The sequence below is a fragment of the Ranitomeya variabilis genome, chromosome 1 (genome assembly GCF_051348905.1).
Source record: "Ranitomeya variabilis isolate aRanVar5 chromosome 1, aRanVar5.hap1, whole genome shotgun sequence".
Taxonomy (NCBI): Eukaryota; Metazoa; Chordata; class Amphibia; order Anura; family Dendrobatidae; genus Ranitomeya; species Ranitomeya variabilis.
The window spans coordinates 971422260-971441679 of NC_135232.1; positions in this window are offsets into that span (position 1 = coordinate 971422260).

A 19420-nucleotide genomic window follows, 5' to 3' on the forward strand; every position below is an offset into this window, starting at 1 on the left:
GGTCCGTTTGCATGGTATTCCGGAGAATATCGTTTCTGACAGAGGTACCCAATTCGTGTCTAGATTTTGGCGAGCATTCTGTGCTAGGATGGGCATAGATTTGTCTTTCTCGTCTGCTTTCCATCCTCAGACTAATGGCCAGACCGAGCGGACGAATCAGACCTTGGAGACATATTTGAGGTGTTTTGTGTCTGCAGATCAGGATGATTGGGTTGCTTTTTTGCCTTTAGCGGAGTTTGCCCTCAATAATCGGGCCAGCTCTGCCACCTTGGTGTCTCCCTTTTTCTGTAATTCGGGGTTTCATCCTCGATTTTCTTCTGGTCAGGTGGAATCTTCGGATTGTCCTGGAGTGGATGCTGTGGTGGAGAGGTTGCATCAGATTTGGGGGCAGGTAGTGGACAATTTGAAGTTGTCCCAGGAGAAGACTCAGCTTTTTGCCAACCGCCGGCGTCGGGTTGGTCCTCGGCTTTGTGTTGCGGACTTGGTGTGGTTGTCTTCTCGTTTTGTCCCTATGAGGGTTTCTTCTCCCAAGTTTAAGCCTCGGTTCATCGGCCCGTACAAGATATTGGAGATTCTTAACCCTGTGTCCTTCCGTTTGGACCTCCCTGCATCTTTTTCTATTCATAATGTTTTTCATCGGTCATTATTGCGCAGGTATGAGGTACCGGTTGTGCCTTCCGTTGAGCCTCCTGCTCCGGTGTTGGTTGAGGGCGAGTTGGAGTACGTTGTGGAAAAGATCTTGGACTCCCGTGTTTCCAGACGGAAACTCCAGTATCTGGTCAAATGGAAGGGATACGGTCAGGAGGATAATTCTTGGGTGACTGCCTCTGATGTTCATGCCTCCGATTTGGTCCGTGCCTTTCATAGGGCTCATCCTGATCGCCCTGGTGGTTCTGGTGAGGGTTCGGTGCCCCCTCCTTGAGGGGGGGGTACTGTTGTGAAATTGGATTTTGGGCTCCCCCGGTGGCCACTGGTGGAATTGAACTGGTGTGCATCATCCTCTCTGTTCACCTGTTTTCATCAGGATGTGGGAGTCGCTATTTAGCCTTGCTCCTCTGTCACTTCCATGCCGGTCAACATTGTAATCAGAAGCCTTTCTGTGCATGTTCCTGCTGCTAGACAACTCCCAGCTAAGTTGGACTTTAGTCCTTGTTTGTTTTTGCATTTTGTTCCAGTTCACAGCTGTAGTTTCGTTTCTGTGTCTGGAAAGCTCTTGTGATCTGAAATTGCCACTCTGATGTTATGAGTTAATGCTAGAGTCTTAAAGTAATTTCAGGATGGTGTTTTGATAGGGTTTTCAGCTGACCATGAAAGTGCCCTTTCTATCTTCCTGCTATCTAGTAAGCGGACCTCAATTTTGCTAAACCTATTTTCATACTACGTTTGTCATTTCATCTAAAATCACCGCCAATATTTGTGGGGGCCTCTGTCTGCCTTTCGGGGAAATTTCTCTAGAGGTGAGCCAGGACTATATTTTCCTCTGTCAGGATTAGTTAGTCCTCCGGCCGGCGCTGGGCGTCTAGGGATAAAACGCAGGCTACGCTACCCGGCTACTGTTAGTTGTGCGGCAGGTTTAGTTCATGGTCAGTTTAGTTTCCATCCTTCCAAGAGCTAGTTCTTATGTTTGCTGGGCTATGTTCTCTTGCCATTGAGAACCATAACACCGGTGAGTGTATATTAGCTTTGTTATACTGAGAATGTCTTTGTTGCCTATATTAACCAATCAGAGCTCAGGTTAATTAACTGTAGCAAAATAGAAGCTGAGCTGTGATTGGTTGCTATTGGCAGCCTGATAAATCCCCAGCCAACAGGAAGCCCTCCCCCCTGGCAGTATATATTAGCACACACATACACATAATAGACAGGTCATGTGACTGACAGCTGCCGGATTCCTATATGGTACATTTGTTGCTCTTGTAGTTTGTCAGCTTATTAATCAGATTTTTATTTTTGAAGGACAATACCAGACTTGTGTGTGTTTTAGGGCGAGTTTCATGTGTCAAGTTGTGTGTGTTGAGTTGCGTGTGGCGACATGCATGTAGCGACTTTTGTGAGATGAGTTTTGCGTGGCGACATGCGTGTAGCAACATTTTGTGTGTCGAGTTGCATGTGACAGGTTAATGTAGCAAGTTGTGTGCAGCAAGATTTGTGTATGGCGAGTTTTGCGCGTGGCGAGTTTTATGTGTGGTGCAATTTGAGTATGTGCAAGTTTTGTGTGAGGCAACTTTTGCATGTGGTGCAACTTTTGTACATGTGGTAATTTTTCTGTGTGTGCAAGTTTTGCATGAGGTGAGTTTTCCATGAGGTGAGTTTTGCACGTGTGGCGAGTTTTGCGTGAGCCTTGTTTTGCATATGGCGAGTTTTGCATGTAGCGAGTTTTGCGCGTGGCGAGTTTTGAGCGGTGACTTTTGTGTTTCGACTTTTATGTGGCGAGGTTGGTGTGTGTGTGGTGAAATGTGTGCTGAGGGTGGTATATGTGTTCAAGCACGTGGTAGTGTGTGGCGCATTTTGTGTTTGTGTTCATATCCCCGTGTGTGGTGAGTATCCCATGTCGGGGCCCCACATTAGCAACTGTACGGTATATACTCTTTGTTGCCATCGCTCTCATTCTTTAAGTCCTCATTGTTCACATCTGGCAGCTGTCAATTTTCCTCCAACACTTTTCCCTTCACTTTTTCCCCATTATGTAGATAGGGGCAAAATTGTTTGGTGAATTGGAACGCGCAGGGTTAAAATTTCACCTCACAACATAGCCTATGACGCTCTCGGGGTCCAGACGTGTGACTGTGCAAAATTTTGTGGCTGTAGCTGCGACGGTGCAGATGCCAATCCCGGACATACACACATACATACATACACACACACATTCAGCTTTATATATTAGATATACCTGTATGTAATCTCCTGTATATAGTATATACCTGTGTGTCATCTCACCTATATATAGTATATATCTGTGTGTCATCTCCTCCTGTATATAGTATATAACTGTATGTCATCTCCTCCTATACATAGCATATACTTGTATGTCATCTCCTCCTGTATATACTATATACCTGTAGGTAATCTGCTCCTGTATATAGTATATACCTGTGTGTCATCTCCTACTGTATATAGTATATACCTGTATGTCATCTCCTCCTGTATGTAGTATGTACCTGTATGTCATCTCCTCTATATAGTATATACCTGTGTGTCATCTCTCCTGTATATAGTATATATCTGTGTGTCATCTCCTCCTGTATATAGTATATACCTGTGTGTCATCTCCCCTGTAAATAGTATATACCTGTGTGTCATCTCCTCCTGTATATAGTATATAGCTGTATGTCATCTCCTCCTGTATTAGCCCTTGTTCACACGTTATTTGGTCAGTATTTTTACCTCAGTATTTGTAAGCTAAAATGGCAGCCTGATAAATCCCCAGCCAACAGTAAGCCCACCCCCTGGCAGTATATATTAGCTCACACATACACATAATAGACTGGTCATGTGACTGACAGCTGCCGGATTCCTATATGGTACATTTGTTGCTCTTGTAGTTTGTCTGCTTATTAATCAGATTTTTATTTTTGAAGGATAATACCAGACTTGTGTGTGTTTTAGGGCGAGTTTCGTGTGTCAAGTTGTGTGTGTTGAGTTGCGTGTGGCGAGTGGCGACATGCATGTAGGGACTTTTGTGAGATGAGTTTTGTGTGGCGACATGCGTGTAGCAACTTTTTGTGTGTCGAGTTGCATGTGACAGGTTAGTGTAGCAAGTTGTGTGCAGCAAGTTTTGCGCATGGCGAGTTTTGCGCGTGGCGAGTTTTATGTGTGGTGCCTTTTGAGTATGTGCAAGTTTTGTGTGAGGCAACTTTTGCATGTGTTGCAACTTTTGTGCATGTGGCAATTTTTCTGCGTGTGGCAATTTTTCTGCGTGTGCAAGTTTTGCGTGTGGCGAGTTTTCCATGAGGTGAGTTTTGCACGTGTGGCGAGTTTTGCATGTGGAGAGTTTTGCGCGTGGCGAGTTTTGAGCGGCGACTTTTGTGTTTCTACTTTTATGTGGCGAGGTTGGTGTATGTGTGGTGAAATGTGCGCTGAGGGTGGTATATGTGTTCGAGCATGTGGTAGTGTGTGGCGCATTTTGTGTGTGTGTTCATATCCCCGTGGTGGTGTGGTGATTATCCCATGTTGGGGCCCCACCTTAGCAACTGTACAGTATATACTCTTTGGCGCCATCGCTGTCATTCTTTAAGTCCCCCTTGTTCACATCTGGCAGCTGTTAATTTGCCTCCAACACTTTTCCTTTCATTTTTTCCCCATTATGTAGATAGGGGCAAAATTGTTTGGTGAATTTGAAAGCGCGGGGTTAAAATTTCACCTCACAACATAGCTTTGATGCTCTCAGGGTCCAGACGTGTGACTGTGCAAAATTTTGTGCCTGTAGCTGCAACGCCTCCAACACTTTTCCTTTCACTTTTTCCCCATTATGTAGACAGGGGCAAAATTGTTTGGTGAATTGGAAAGCGCGGGGTTAAAATTTCACCTCATAACATAGCCTATGACGCTCTCGGGGTCCAGACGTGTGACTGTGCAAAATTTTGTGCCTGTAGCTGCGACGCCTCCAACACTTTTCCTTTCACTTTTTCCCCATTATGTAGATAGGGGCAAAATTGTTTGGTGAATTGGAAAGCGCGGGGTTAAAATTTCACCTCACAACATAGCCTATGACGCTCTCGGGGTCCAGACGTGTGACTGTGCAAAATGTTGTGGCTGTAGCTGCGACGGTTCAGATGCCAATCCCGGACATACCTACATACACACACACACACATACATACACACATTCAGCTTTATATTATATATATATATATATATATATATATATATATATATATATATATATATGTATTTGCCTAAAATGTAAAGGAATTGTCATCTTTAACTTTAGATCTTTTAGAGATCATTTCATTTTCAACCTGCTTAACTTTTCACCATAAAAGTAATTTTGATCAGGGGTTCCCAAACTTTTGCATGCCCTGTAAATATCAGAGATTTATTTTATTTTTAGCACAACTATTTGAACTAAATTGGAATTGATGAGCTATGTTGGAATGACATGGGATCTAATTGGTCAATAAAATGGTCAAAAAGGGATGGTATAGGGTAGTGTTGTTTTTTTAACACTTTATTATAGCATTAGTAAAGGACGCATATGACAGGTACCTTTAAATTATTATCACTGGGACTTAATATCAGTCAGCGTTGTTATGTTGCCTCAAAATTGATACCCCCCCTCACTATTCATTCACTGCCTAATACACTAGGAGAATTGGGAAAGAGTTGGTTACCCACAGAAACAGACCATCAAGTATGATAGTTTGGGCAAGGGTTGGCTGTAAGCTATTAATTAATTAATTTTAGATTAGGAACTGACCAGCATATAAGGACCTTCCCATCCCGAGAGGATCAGTTTACTGGTGTTGGTTTTATATTGGCTGGTTATGAAATGTGCAGAAAAAAAGAAAATATAAAACAAATTAGAAACTAAATAAATTAGGTTGTTTCACATGTAAATATCTTATCCTGTGTTTGCTTGGTAATGTAACCAGGGGCTGAAGAAGGAAAAATCACCTGCTTCTATTCTAAAAACATAGAAATTTATGTCCCCAGTATAGTGAAATATAGGCTGTTCGATTCTGCATAAATTAAGAGTTAGAAAAAAAAGACAACATGGGTTCCTCTCATGTTACATAACCAACCAAGGTATACTATCAGGATGGGAAGGGCCATGGATATTGGTCACTCCAGATGTGGCCTTTCACATTGAATGGTCCAGTTCTGAGGGTAGCCCGGCTTTACTCAATACCCCTCTGTTTGGGTAGTTAAATAACAGTGTGTGGGTAACAGCCCTTGGTCAACAAACAGCAACATTGGCTGATATCAAGTTCCAGCGATAGTAGTGGAAAGTTGTCTGCCAATAACATTACAAATGCTGTAATAAAATGTTAAAAAAAAACATTATATAGAAAAAAAAACGTTTCTAGCACCGTCACTCTGTGACAATTTTATTATAGACATGGATCCTGCCGATCCAGTGTAATCCATCAAATCCAATGCAGACCAAATTGGAAACATGCGAAATGTAAAAGCACTACAGAAGCAAGCATGTTTTAAATAAATTTTATATTTTGATAGAATGGACTTTTCTTCGACTTCACAATGCTAGATATGTTTATTCTTATTCATTTTTTAATTTCTTTATTTTTATTGTAAGGAAAAGGGGATCATTTTAATGTTTATATTTTTTCATGTATTGTATATTTTTTTAAATATTTCTTTATTTGTCTTCATTTCTTAGCCCCATTATGGAACTTGAATCTGTGATTGTCTAATTTCTAATACTGCATACATCAATCCTTCTGTATTACATTATATAAAGATGTTGCAGTTCTGCTGTGAAGTTAAACCTGTGACCAAGATGGCAAATATGGGCCAATGGGAGCGGCCACAGATTGACTATATCATTTAAGTGGTTAAACCGCTGTGATTGGAGCTCACTCGTGCTGCTGCTGCTGCAGTTATAGGTAGATGCCGGCATGGTGATAGCTGGCATCCGCCAGGTATGAAGAAGAATCAGTGCCTGAGCGTCTTCCAGAATTCCTTATTGACTATTGATGAAAATGTGCACCATAAGTCGTTAAAGGGAATCTGCCACCTCATTTTACCGCTATAAACTGCCGGCACCGCCATTAAGGGCTTATCAACAGCATTCTGTAATGCTGTAGATAAGTCCCCCCCCCCCCCCCCGATGTAACCTGAAAGATAAGAAAAACAAGTTAGATTATACTAATGCAACTGAGTCCGTGCTCAAGGGGTGACAAAATGCAGAAAGAATGAAAAGTAGACTAATATGACCATGCAAACGAAACCCCATCAAGTCCCTCTATTGGGCGCTGAAGTGAGGAAACAATAATAAATAATAATAATAATTTTATTTATATAGCGCCAACACATTCCGCAGCGCTTTACAAATTATAGAGGGGACTTGTACAGACAATAGACATTACAGCATAACAGAAATCACAGTTCAAAATAGATACCAGGAGGAATGAGGGCCCTGCTCGCAAGTTTACAAACTATGAGGAAAAGGGGAGACACGAGAGGTGGATGGTAACAATTGCTTTAGTTATTTGGACCAGCCATAGTGTAAGGCTCGGGTGTTCATGTAAAGCTGCATGAACCAGTTAACTGCCTAAGTATGTAACAGTACAGACACAGAGGGCTATTAACTGCATAAAGTGTATGAGAACATGATACGAGGAACCTGATTATGTTTTTTTTTTAAGATAGGCCACACAGGGATCGTTAGGTTAATGCGTTGAGGCAGTAGGCCAATCTGAACAAATGAGTTTTTAGGGCGCGCTTAAAACTGTGGGGATTGGGGATTAATCATATTAACCTAGGTAGTGCATTCCAAAGAATCGGCACAGCACGTGTAAAGTCTTGGAGATGGGAGTGGGAGGTTCTGATTATTGAGGATGCTAACCTGAGGTCATTAGCGGAGCGGAGGGCACGGGTAGGGTGGTAGACTGAGACCAGAGAGGAGATGTAGGGTGGTGCTGAGCGATGGAGTGCTTTGTGGATGAGGGTAGTAGTTTTCTACTGGATTCTGGAGTGGATGGGTAGCCAGTGTAATGACTGGCACAAGGTAGAGGCATCGGTGTAACGGTTGGTGAGGAATATGTTCCTGGCTGCAGCATTCAGGACAGATTGAAGCGGGGAGAGTTTGGTAAGAGGGAGGCCGATTAGTAGAGAGTTACAATAGTCCAGACGGGAATGAATAAGTGAAACAGTAGGAGTTTTTGCAGAGTCGAAAGTAAGAAAAGGGCGCATTCTAGAAATGTTTTTGAGCTGCAGATAAGAAGAGCGAGCCAGTGATCGGATGTGGGTGGTGAATGAAAGCTCGGAATCAAGGATGACCCCAAGGCAGCGGGCATAACCGCAAAGAGTTAATAGTGTGCATGCTGTAATGCCCTGCAGAATGTGAGACCATCACATGTGGGCTGCAGCTGACCCCGTGCCGCACATGGGAGCAGGGACGGTCACAAAACTCAGAACACAAATAGTACCGCACCAGGCAGAGACTCACCGAGGTGGAAGAGCAGCGATGTGTAGCGTGGTGAGGTCCATCCGGTTCTGCGGTGGAAGATACAGCATGTAGGAGTAAAGGCAGGAGAGTAATGGGCAGGCAGGACCGCGGCGCAGCAGTACAATGAGGAGGCTGCGTAGAGCCAGGGAAAGCCCTGGCTGGTGGCGTCCCTGGATACGAGCGGGGAAAAAAGAGGGAGGGAATAGCTGGCGCAAAGCACAGTGTGTGACATCACAAATGCTACGGGGCGGCAGGAGTTGCGTCCTTCTTCACTGAGAAATCGTGGGAGAAGAGCCTTGGTGAGAGAGGTAAAGAAGAACCCCCAAGATCACTGTGGCTGAGCTCCAGAGATGCAGAAGGGAGATGGGAGAAAGTTCCACAATGTCAACTGTCACTGCAGCCCTCCACCAATCGGGCCTTTACGGCAGAGTGGCTTGACGGAAGCCTCTCCTCAGTGCAAGACATATGAAAGTCCACATAGAGTTTGCTAAAAAACAGATAAAGGGCTCCCAGACTATTAGAAATAAAATTCCTTGGTCTGATGAGACGAAGATAGACCTTTTTGGTGATAATTCTATGTGGTATGTGTGTAGAAAGCCAGGCAATGCTCATAACCTGCCCATTACAATCCCAACAGTGAAACGTGGTGGTGGCAGCATGGGTGGACATACCGCCGGTTCAACCGCTGCAGCTGCACTGGGGTCTGGAGGCTCCGGGGACTCCCACAGGCAGGGCCGGCGTTAGGGGCAGGCAGCTTCCTAAAGCCCCCGCTCCCCCAAGGGCCCCCAGCTAGTGGCACACAGCCGCTATGGGGCCCCTGTGAAGCAGAGGGGCCCGCCTGCGGCCAGCGCCACCTCCCTCGCCGCATTGAAATATACCGGTGTCTGCCGGTACAGTTCAAAGCAATGATGGAGGAGAGAGCATCAGCTGATGTTCCCTCTCCCATCATTCCCCACTCTGCCTCTGACACTGTGGGTGCGCAATGACATCATCGCGCACTCACTGCGTGCCAGGCAGTGCAGCCTCTGAAGCAGAAGCAGGGAGCAGTGTGGGCACAAGGAGAGGTGAGGAGTGTTTTTTTTACTATAACAGTGAGTACTGGACTGTGGGGCCATTTTCGGGGGGGGGGGAGATGCAGGCTGTGTCACATACTACGTGGCTGTGCTATATACTACATGGCTGTGTTATATACTACGTGGCTGTGCTATATACTATGTGGGCTGTGTTATATACAAAGTGGGCTGTGTTGTATACTAAGTGGTCTGTGTTATATACTACGTGGCTGTGCTATATACTACGTGGCTGTGCTATATTCTACGTGGCTGTGCTATATACTATGTGGGCTGTGTTATATACTACGTGGCTGTGCTATATACTACGTGGCTGTGTTATATAGTATGCGGGCTGTGTTATATACTATGCGGGCTGTGCTATATACTATGCTGGCTGTTATATAGTATTGTGGGGTATATTCTATTCTATAGGGAGGCTGTGTTATATACTATGTGGCTGTATTATATACTATTGGGGGTAAATTATATGCTATGGGGGAGGCTGTGTTATATACTATGTGGCTGTGTTATATACTATGGGTGGTACATTATACATTACATTCTATGGGGAGGCTGCGTTATATACTATGGGGGTACATTATATTCTATGAGGGAGGCTGTGTTATATATTATGGGGGCTGCATTATATACTATGGGGAGTGGGCTGTATTATATTCTATGGGGGCTGTATTACATTTTATGAGGGAGGATTGAATCATACTCTTTGATGGGGCTACATTATATTCTATGGGGAGGTGGGCTATATTATATTCTATTCGGAGCTACATTATATTCTATGGGGGGCTGTATTATATTTATATTCTATGAGGGGTGAATGCATCCTACTCTATGTGGGGGCTACATTATACTATATGAGGGGGGCTGCATTATATTTTATGGGGGGTTACATTATACTCTGTGGGTTGGTTGCATTATGCTCTATGGGGTGGCTGCATTATACTATATGTGGGCTGCATTATACTATATGTGGGCTGCATTATACTGTATAGAGGACTATGGGGAATACATTATACTATATGAAGAATTATGTGGTGCATTATACTATGGGAAATGAATTGTACTACTTTGATGACTATGGAGGTGCATTATACTATATGAAGCACTATGAGGAGTGTATTATACTATGTGGAGGGCTGAGCAGTGTATTTTAATTTATGGAGTACTATGAGGAGTGTATTATACTATGTGGAGGACTATGGGAAGTGTACACTCACCGGCCACTTTATTAGGTACACCTGTCCAACTTCTTGTTAACACTTAATTTCTAATCAGCCAATCACATGGCGGCAACTCAGTGCATTTAGGCATGTAGACATGGTCAAGACAATCTCCTGCAGTTCAAACCGAGCATTAGTATGGGGAAGAAAGGTGATTTGAGTGCCTTTGAACGTGGCATGGTTGTTGGTGCCAGAAGGGCTGGTCTCAGTATTTCAGAAACTGCTGATCTACTGGGATTTTCACGCACAACCATCTCTAGGGTTTACAGAGAATGGTCCGAAAAACAAAAAAAATCCAGTGAGCGGCAGTTCTGTGGGCGGAAATGCCTTGTTGATGCCAGAGGTTAGAGGAGAATGGGCAGACTGGTTCGAGCTGATAGAAAGGCAACAGTGACTCAAATCGCCACCCGTTACAACCAAGGTAGGCCTAAGAGCATCTCTGAACGCACAGTGCGTCGAACTTTGAGACAGATGGGCTACAGCAGCAGAAGACCACACCGGGTACCACTCCTTTCAGCTAAGAACAGGAAACTGAGGCTACAATTTGTACAAGCTCATCGAAATTGGACAGTAGAAGATTGGAAAAACGTTGCTTGGTCTGATGAGTCTCGATTTCTGCTGTGACATTCGGATGGTAGGGTCAGAATTTGGCGTAAACAACATGAAAGCATGGATCCATCCTGCCTTGTATGGAGCATCTTTGGGATGTGCAGCCGACAAATCTGCGGCAACTGTGTGATACCATCATGTCAATATGGACCAAAATCTCTGAGGAATGCTTCCAGCACCTTGTTGAATCTATGCCACGAAGAATTGAGGCAGTTCTGAAGGCAAAAGGGGGTCCAACCCGTTACTAGCATGGTGTACCTAATAAAGTGGCCGGTGAGTGTATAATACTATATGGAGGACTGAGGAGTATATTATTCTATATAAAGGACTATGGTGCATATTATATTATATGAATAATTATGTGGTGTGTATTGTACAATAAGGAGGACTGTGGTGCACATTAAACTATGTGGAGGACTATGGGGTGTATTATACTAAACAAGCAAGATGCTGCATATTCATCAAGTGATTGGATTATTTATGCCGGAACAAAAATCATTGTTCTCAGCAGCACATTGCCGGTGTAAATTGTAGATATGCTGCTAACATGATACTGTATGGTGATCTGTTAGTGATCTATTAGTGATCATTCTGTCCCCATCATTCTTTCTCAGTTGGTGTAAAGAGGCCACACTCATTTAGCGGCCTGAACTCAGTGCATGTAAATACAACCGAAATGCTCCTGTGTGATGTGCAATATGTTAGCATTTGGGGCCCCATTTAAAACTTTGCCTAGGGTCCCACTTTGCCAAAAACCGGCCCTGCCGGCAGGGCTGCTAATATTGAGGGCAATCTGGCCAGTTTATCTGGCCCCGAGGCTTCAGAGGGCCCCTGGCCAGATTGTCCTCATGTGCAGTGGGCAGGAAGCAATCCCTGCAGCTCCACTGCCTGCAGGAGAAAATGGCAGCGGAGCAGAGCTGCAGGGAATGGATCCATCCTGCTTCCTGCCTGCGCTTCCTGTCTCACACAGCAGTGGCTGAATGACATCGTCGACAGGAAGCTGCCGGCGATGGTGGGTCTTCAGGATACTGTGCACAGAGGTGAGTTGAGTGTGTGTGTATGCAGAGAGTTGAATGGTGCTGTGTGTGTCTGTGTGTGTGTAGGTGGAGGAGAGGGAAATGATGGGGGTGATGGGGCAGAAGGCAATGATTGGGTTGACAGAGAGTAAAACGGGAAGCCAGGGAGCTTCCCCTGACGAAGCTGCATCTTGCAGCGATACGTGTGGGGCTTTCCCCACACTACTTAGGTCCCGGGACTATTCCCTCTTTGACTTCTAGACGGCTGACGGCTGACGCCAGGCACTGGACTGCCTGATATGGTGATCTTTTCACTACATACAGCCTTTTGGCCTATCCCCCTGGCATAGGCCTTCCTCTCATCCTTCTATTGTGATGGCGTCTGATGGCATGTGAACCTTAAACGTCCTTTATACTACTTAACAGGCTTATTTCTCTACTGCATTGGTAGCCTTGTTTCTTTATCCATAGGAGTCGTCTCTTGGATAAACTTTCTGTTTGGGAGATTTATACTTATTTCTTGCTGCTATTTAGTATTCTTATTGGGGCCCTTTAGTTAGCACCAGCCTCTTTATCCACATAGGGTCACTCCCTTACTATATGGTTCTCTGGGGACGCCCAGATTTCACCTACTGCCTTGTTTTGCGTATATAAGAATGAAGCAAAAAAAAAATTTTGTGTATATGTGTGGTGTTATTTGGAATACATTATTGTGCCTTAGGTCATCTCTATATATTGATTCATTACAGAACCAGTAGTGTGTTGGTTGTATTTTAATATGTTTTTATTTGTGTTTTCTGTCTTCCCTAATAAATTTTGTATTTTTGTAATTTAATTGTATTCTGGGAGTGCACTCTATATGTATGGTCTCTTTCCTTGCTTTCTTTATGGGTTGACAGAGAGGGCAATGATGGGGATGATGAGACAGAAGGCAATAATTGGGTTGACGGAGAGAGCAATGATAGGGGTGGTGCGGGAGGAGGAAATGATGGAGGTGGTGAATGGGCAATAATGGGGTGGTGGGGAGAAAGCAATAATGGGGGTGGGGAATTGGGCAATCATGGGTGTGGGGGAGAGGGCAATAATGGTATGGGGGTGTTGGGGATTGGGATGAGAGGAAAGGGGATTTATAATGGATTTAGGAATGGGAAGGTGAAGGAAGACGTTATTATCGACTATTATGTCTAACACAATCCCTTAGTATATAGTGTACTCACTTATGTAAAGCACAGTCCCTAGATATGTGTGTATATATATATATATATATATATATATATATATATATATATATAGCTTTGTCACCTTAAAAGGAGGGGGGCCCAGACACATTTCCTGCGTAGGGGCCCCAAGCTGTCTGTGTCCTCGCCTGGGTGGCAGCGCTATGGGGATGTATTTCAGCTGCAGGGAGAGGATGAATGCTGCCAAGTACAGAGATATCAAGGATGAAAACCTCTTCCAGAGTGAGTGCTCTGGACCTCAGACTTGGCCAAAGGTTCACTTTCCAACAAAACAATGAGCCTAAGCACACAGCTAAATTAACAAAGGAGTGGCTTCAGACCAATTCTGTGACCATTCTTGACTGGCCCAGCCAAAGCCCTGACCTAAACCCAATTGAGCATCTCTGGAGAGACCTGAAAATGGCTGTCCACCAACGTTCACCATCCAACCTGACAGAACTGGAGAGGATCTGCAAGGAAGAATGGCAGAGGATCCCCAAATCCAGGTGTGAAAAACTTGCTGCATCATTCCCAAGAAGACTCATGGCTGTACTAGCTCAAAAGGGTGCTTCTACTCAATACTGAGCAAAAGGTCTGAATACTTATGACCATGTGATATTTCTGTTTTTCTTTTTTAATAAATTAGCAAAAATATCTACATTTCTGCTTTTTTTTCAGTCAAGATGGGGTGCAGAGTGTACATTAATGAGAAAAAAATGAACTTTTTTGAATTTACCAAATGGCTGCAATGAAACAAAGAGTGAAAAATGTAAAGGGGTATGAATACTTTCCGTACCCACTGTAGCAAGCTAATAGAACTATAAATATCAGGTTTGTACATTTACACATTTTTTCTAAATATTCAGAGAATTCCTATGCAGCTGTTTGGCATACAAGTGTATATGTTGGAGGTGTATGTCATAATTTGTAAGTATATAAAGGGAACAGATCTTCATGTGCATTTAAAAGAAAATTCTCTACTGTGAGTTGAAACCAATAGGAGATGACCAATGTACCTATAATATATCAGTTAAGAAATGAATAATAAGGAATAATTTCAGTAGTAGAAATATATAAATATATATATTTTTTTAACTCGCTGTTAAAAGAAAAAAAATGAAAGGTTAACCACTACCATCATGGTTTACTGAATGCAAACTCTTTTTATACTTTGTTTGAGGTTGTCTCCTGGGTAGACAACCTCAAACAAAATACACAGAAAATCAGAAAATAATGTGTACTAATGGGCTGAGCACAGCTTTATGCCCATTAGTTAATTTTGGAATTACCCTTTGATAACATATGAAGCAATGATGAATCTGTGAGAAAAAATAGGTTCTGCCGCCACTGCCAAACAACTTGTGTCTGTGTGTAAATATACAGTATATATATATATATATATATATATATATATATATATATTGGCTGCCTTGCTTGCTTCAGTCACCTCTGACTTGCTGATGTCTCGCTGTCTTCCAGAAAACTTCTGTGAGGCCTGTACCATCTGTTGCTGAACTGCATGTCCTTTTATCTAAAGATAGGTCTTTTATGACCTTGGCCGTGTGTTTGGGGTCATTGCCCTTCTGCAGAATTAGGTTGGAACCAATTAGATGCCTCACTGATGGTTCAAAGGTGGATTAGAATACATTTTATTGATTTAAATTGAAGGTTTGTATGAGATTACAAAAGTCTGCTTTCTTTTCCCCAGTATTATTCTAGAGCTGGTGTCTGATATTCATTCCAGTTGATGATCGAGACACTGGATCTGGAAAAAAGCTAATTTTTGTCAATACCTATATGCACCCATGTATAAGCTTGGGGCTCCACAGCAACCTATAATTGAGATCACACTGAAATTGCATTCAAGGAGAATATCGTACTAATATGTTACATATAAGAATAAATTTTACTTAAAAATATATTCAAATAAGTAGAACTTTGTCTAGATGGTCTACCAATATAAATCATTGCCATATCATATGACATGAAATACTATCATATATAGGTCAATTGTAATGTATAATTAGTTGCTTTAGGTGACCATGAAGGGGTTGAATTATTTTGACTTGTGACAAAGTTTTGTAAAATGTTTCATAAACGTGTGAAATTTGTAAGCTGCTTCTGTGGGAGTACTCTGCCCCATGCTCTGTGGTGCAATTTGTAAGCTGTTCCTTTAGGAGTTCTCTGCTCCATGCTCTGTGGATGAAATTTCTAACTGGACTGCTGGTATAAAGCCTTGTGATGGACTGTCATCTCAATCCAAGATCATATTAACAGCTTTTGATCGGCGACAGTTGTAATGTACGCTACTGGAGATTAAATTTTGGAGCTGTAGGGAAAATGTGAAAACAGGTTCTGTGGGTGAAATTCGAAATCAGCTTCTGTGGAGATACTGTACTCCATGCTCTATGAGTGAAATTTGTAAGCTGCTTCTATAGGAGTACTCTGCCTCATGTTCTGCTGGTGAAATTTGTAAGTGGCTTCTGTGAGGTTACTGTACCCCATGAACTGTGGGTGAAATTTGTAAGCATTTTCTGTAGGGGTACTGGGCACTAAGCTCTGAGGATGAAGTTTTTAACTGGACTGGCAGTAGCAAGCCTCAGTCTCTGTGAGGGCACTGTTAAATTTTTTTTTGTTATTTATTTACTTTCTACTTTACCATGATTGCTGAACCTGGTGAACCCGAACATCTACGGGTTCGCTCATCACTAGTCATAAATCACACTACATTCTACCACCATCAATTTGGTATGAACACCACTCACTTGCGATACAGGTGCCTCAGATGCTATTGTAAAGAGGGACTTCACTTCCCACATTCACTCATCTGCTCACCTTTCGCAATAGTCTGAAAATGAGCTGAGCACACCCCACATCAGTTGACACATCTACCACACTTTTCAAGCCACCAATCGCAATTTTGATAGGCCAGTGAGTCACACACTAGCACACGGCACCCAGTTTTCCCGAGCCCCTGATGCATACTCTTCTCGAAATCTGACATACACAGAGTAACACAGCCAAGCTATTCTCACTCTCTTCAGGGTTTGTGGGTAAGTTTAGAGCAGCAAGGAACAAATGTACTTCATTTTAAATGTAATATACAAAAAGAGTACAGTGCTTAAAAAAGGTTAAAAAAGATAAAATAATAAAAAGACTGTAAGGTTTTGTACTCACTCAGTTGTGGTTGAGGTAGGCACAGGAAGCAGTTTCCCTAACATGTCCAGGCAGGTTTATTAGAACTGCATAAACCACTGCAGCATAAGCAAACAAAAGACAGCCTTCTCTGGCACAAAGTAAAAAAACCCAGAAAGTAAACAGTCCATTTAGTAGTGGGGGTCCGCCCGCTCAGCAAACACACTGGAGGCCTCCACACCTTCAGGTCACAGGCATTGAATGAGACACTTGGTCTCCATTTTATCTGCCAAACCATGCCCCCAGGGAGGGGATATGTGCTCAGTCATTCCCACCCATCTCTTGTGACTGCTTGTAAAACCCAGCCATGATATGCCCTATTAAAGGGCCACTGTCACCCCCTCCAGCCGTTATAAACTAAAAGAGCCACCTTGTGCAGCAGTAATGCTGCATTCTAACAAGGTGGCTCTTTTAGTTTCTGATTCAGTTATTCCCTCAATAAAGCGTTTTAAAATTTGTACAAAATAACCTGTCCTTAGACCTGGAGGCGGTCCGAAGCTTCCTCTGTGAATCTCCCAACGGCCGTCACTCTTCTCTTCTGGGGATGTGGTCGCCGCCCCCTGCGCGCTGTTTCTTCTTAAATCCGGCGCCTGCGCTGTGCATGCCTGCCTGGGGCAGGCGCAGTCTTCATTGCCCTTCATTGCTCAGATCCAGGGTGCCTGACTGAGCATGTGTGGGCAGTGCGGCCACCCTGTTGCTGAATCCCCGCCCCGCACTGTGTTATTCATTATGCACAGTGCGGGGCTGGGGTTCCTGGGCATGCGCACTGCGCTGTTCAGACGCTCCCCCGGTCCCCCGCCTTCCAGCGTTGCCGTAATATACAGGTTTCCTTGCCAGCGTTTGGAATGAAGCAGCCATAAATTACAATGCTGGAAGGCGGGGGACCGGGGGAGCGTCTGAACAGCGCAGTGCGCATGCCCAGGAATACCAGCCCCGCACTGTGCATAATGAATAACACAGTGCGGGGCGGGGATTCAGCAACCTGGTTGCCGCACTGCCGGCACAGGCGCAGTCAGGCACCCTGGATCTGAGCAATGAAGGACAATGAAGACTGCGCCTGCCCCAGGCAGGCACGCACAGCGCAGGCGCCGGATTTAAGAAGAAACAGCGCGCAGGGGGCGGCGACCACATCCCCAGAAGAGAAGAGTGACGGCCGTTGGAAGATTCACAGAGGAAGCTTCGGACCACCTCTAGGTCTAAGGACAGGTTATTTTGTACAAATTTTAAAACGCTTTATTGAGGGAATAACTGAATCAAAAACTAAAAGAGCCACCTTGTTAGACTGCAGCATTACTGCTGCACAAGGTGGCTCTTTTAGTTTATAACTGCTGGAGGGGGTGACAGTGACCCTTTAACTCTCTCAGCACTTTACATGCTAGAGCATGCTTTTCCGGGCTTACATCACCGAGGCTACTAACCTCAATGATACATATCTCCTCTCAAGGACCTTTCCGGCGGCCATCTTACAAGACATATATATAGTGGGGAAAATAAGTATTTGATATACTACCAATTTTACAAGTTTTCCCACCTAGAAAGAATGAAGAGGTCTGTAATTTTTCTGGTAGGTACACTTCAACTATGAAAGACAGAATCCAGAAATAAAAAAACAGAAAATTCCACTGTATGATTTTTAAATAATTAAATTGCATTTTATTGCATGAAATAAGTATTTAATCACCTACCAACTAGTAAGAATGAATTCTGGCTCTCCCAGATCTGTTAGTTTTTCTTTAAGAAGCTCTCCAATCTGTGCTAATTGCTACCCATATAAATCGTTACCTGTGTACAAGACATCTGTCAACATAATGGATCACACTCCAATCTCTCCACCATGGCCAAGACCAAAGAGCTGTTTAAGGACACCAGGGACAAAATTATAGACCTGCACATGGCTGGGATGGGCTACAGGACAATGGTGTAGAGGTTAGAGTGATTGATTCAGTGTGTGGACAGGTGTCTTTTATACAGATAATGAGTTCGGACCGGTGCAATTAATACAGGTAATGAGTGCAGAGTAGGAGGGATTCTTAAAGAAAAACTAACAGGTCTGTGAGAGCCATGTCTTGCAGCACCTCCAGTCTTGTATTTCATCACGCACATCTGAGACGGCATTTATAGGCAATTACAAAGTGAGCTGCCAGCAGCAGATCTTGATGATTAGCATGCCCAAGTGCATTCAGAATGGCTGAACCATTAATAGCTTCAATGATAACATACATACGCATGTAAGTGCATGTATTTCTGGACACAGCTGTCATACTCAATACTGAATAAGTCGAGATTTTTGAAAATGTTGTTTTCATTTTTTCATCTATCCTGTGATTTTCAGAATTCCACAATTTTTTTGGTGTTGCAATTTCAATGTGGAGGAGTTTATATTTGTGGTAACATTTTCATTCTTTGACAATCGTAGCATCACATATTTTTTCATATCTCTAAAATCAAATAGATTGGTTGTAAACTGTTATAAAAAAAATACAGACCCGAACCCTAAAAATCAGTGTGACCATAGGTAGTGCATTCATGGTAGCTTGGCATGTGTTAATCAACCTTCCTGTTCAACAGTACTGCCCACCGGATACTACCCCTCCTCCAATCAGACCCCAGCTCCTTCTGCACATGTTCACTCCAATAAACAGCCACTGTTTCATGCTTAATTGGGAATGAAACTAATGAGATATTTATGAACCTTGGGTAGCTTTTCCCATGTACTTAACACACTAGATCCCACTTAGTAAGTAAGATAAGTTTTGCAGCCCCTTTAAAAGTATATTTCTAATATAATTGCTTTCCTGTGAAATACTGAAGGAAACAAGATCTCCACTTTCTGGATCTTATCTTTCCTTATAAACAGTGCATTATTATGTGAAAGTCTCAGACACTGTTTTGTTTTTACTTTTAAAATAAAAAACAGCTGCTGTGCTCGGGGCAGCGTAATTATTAGCATACGGGAAGACAGA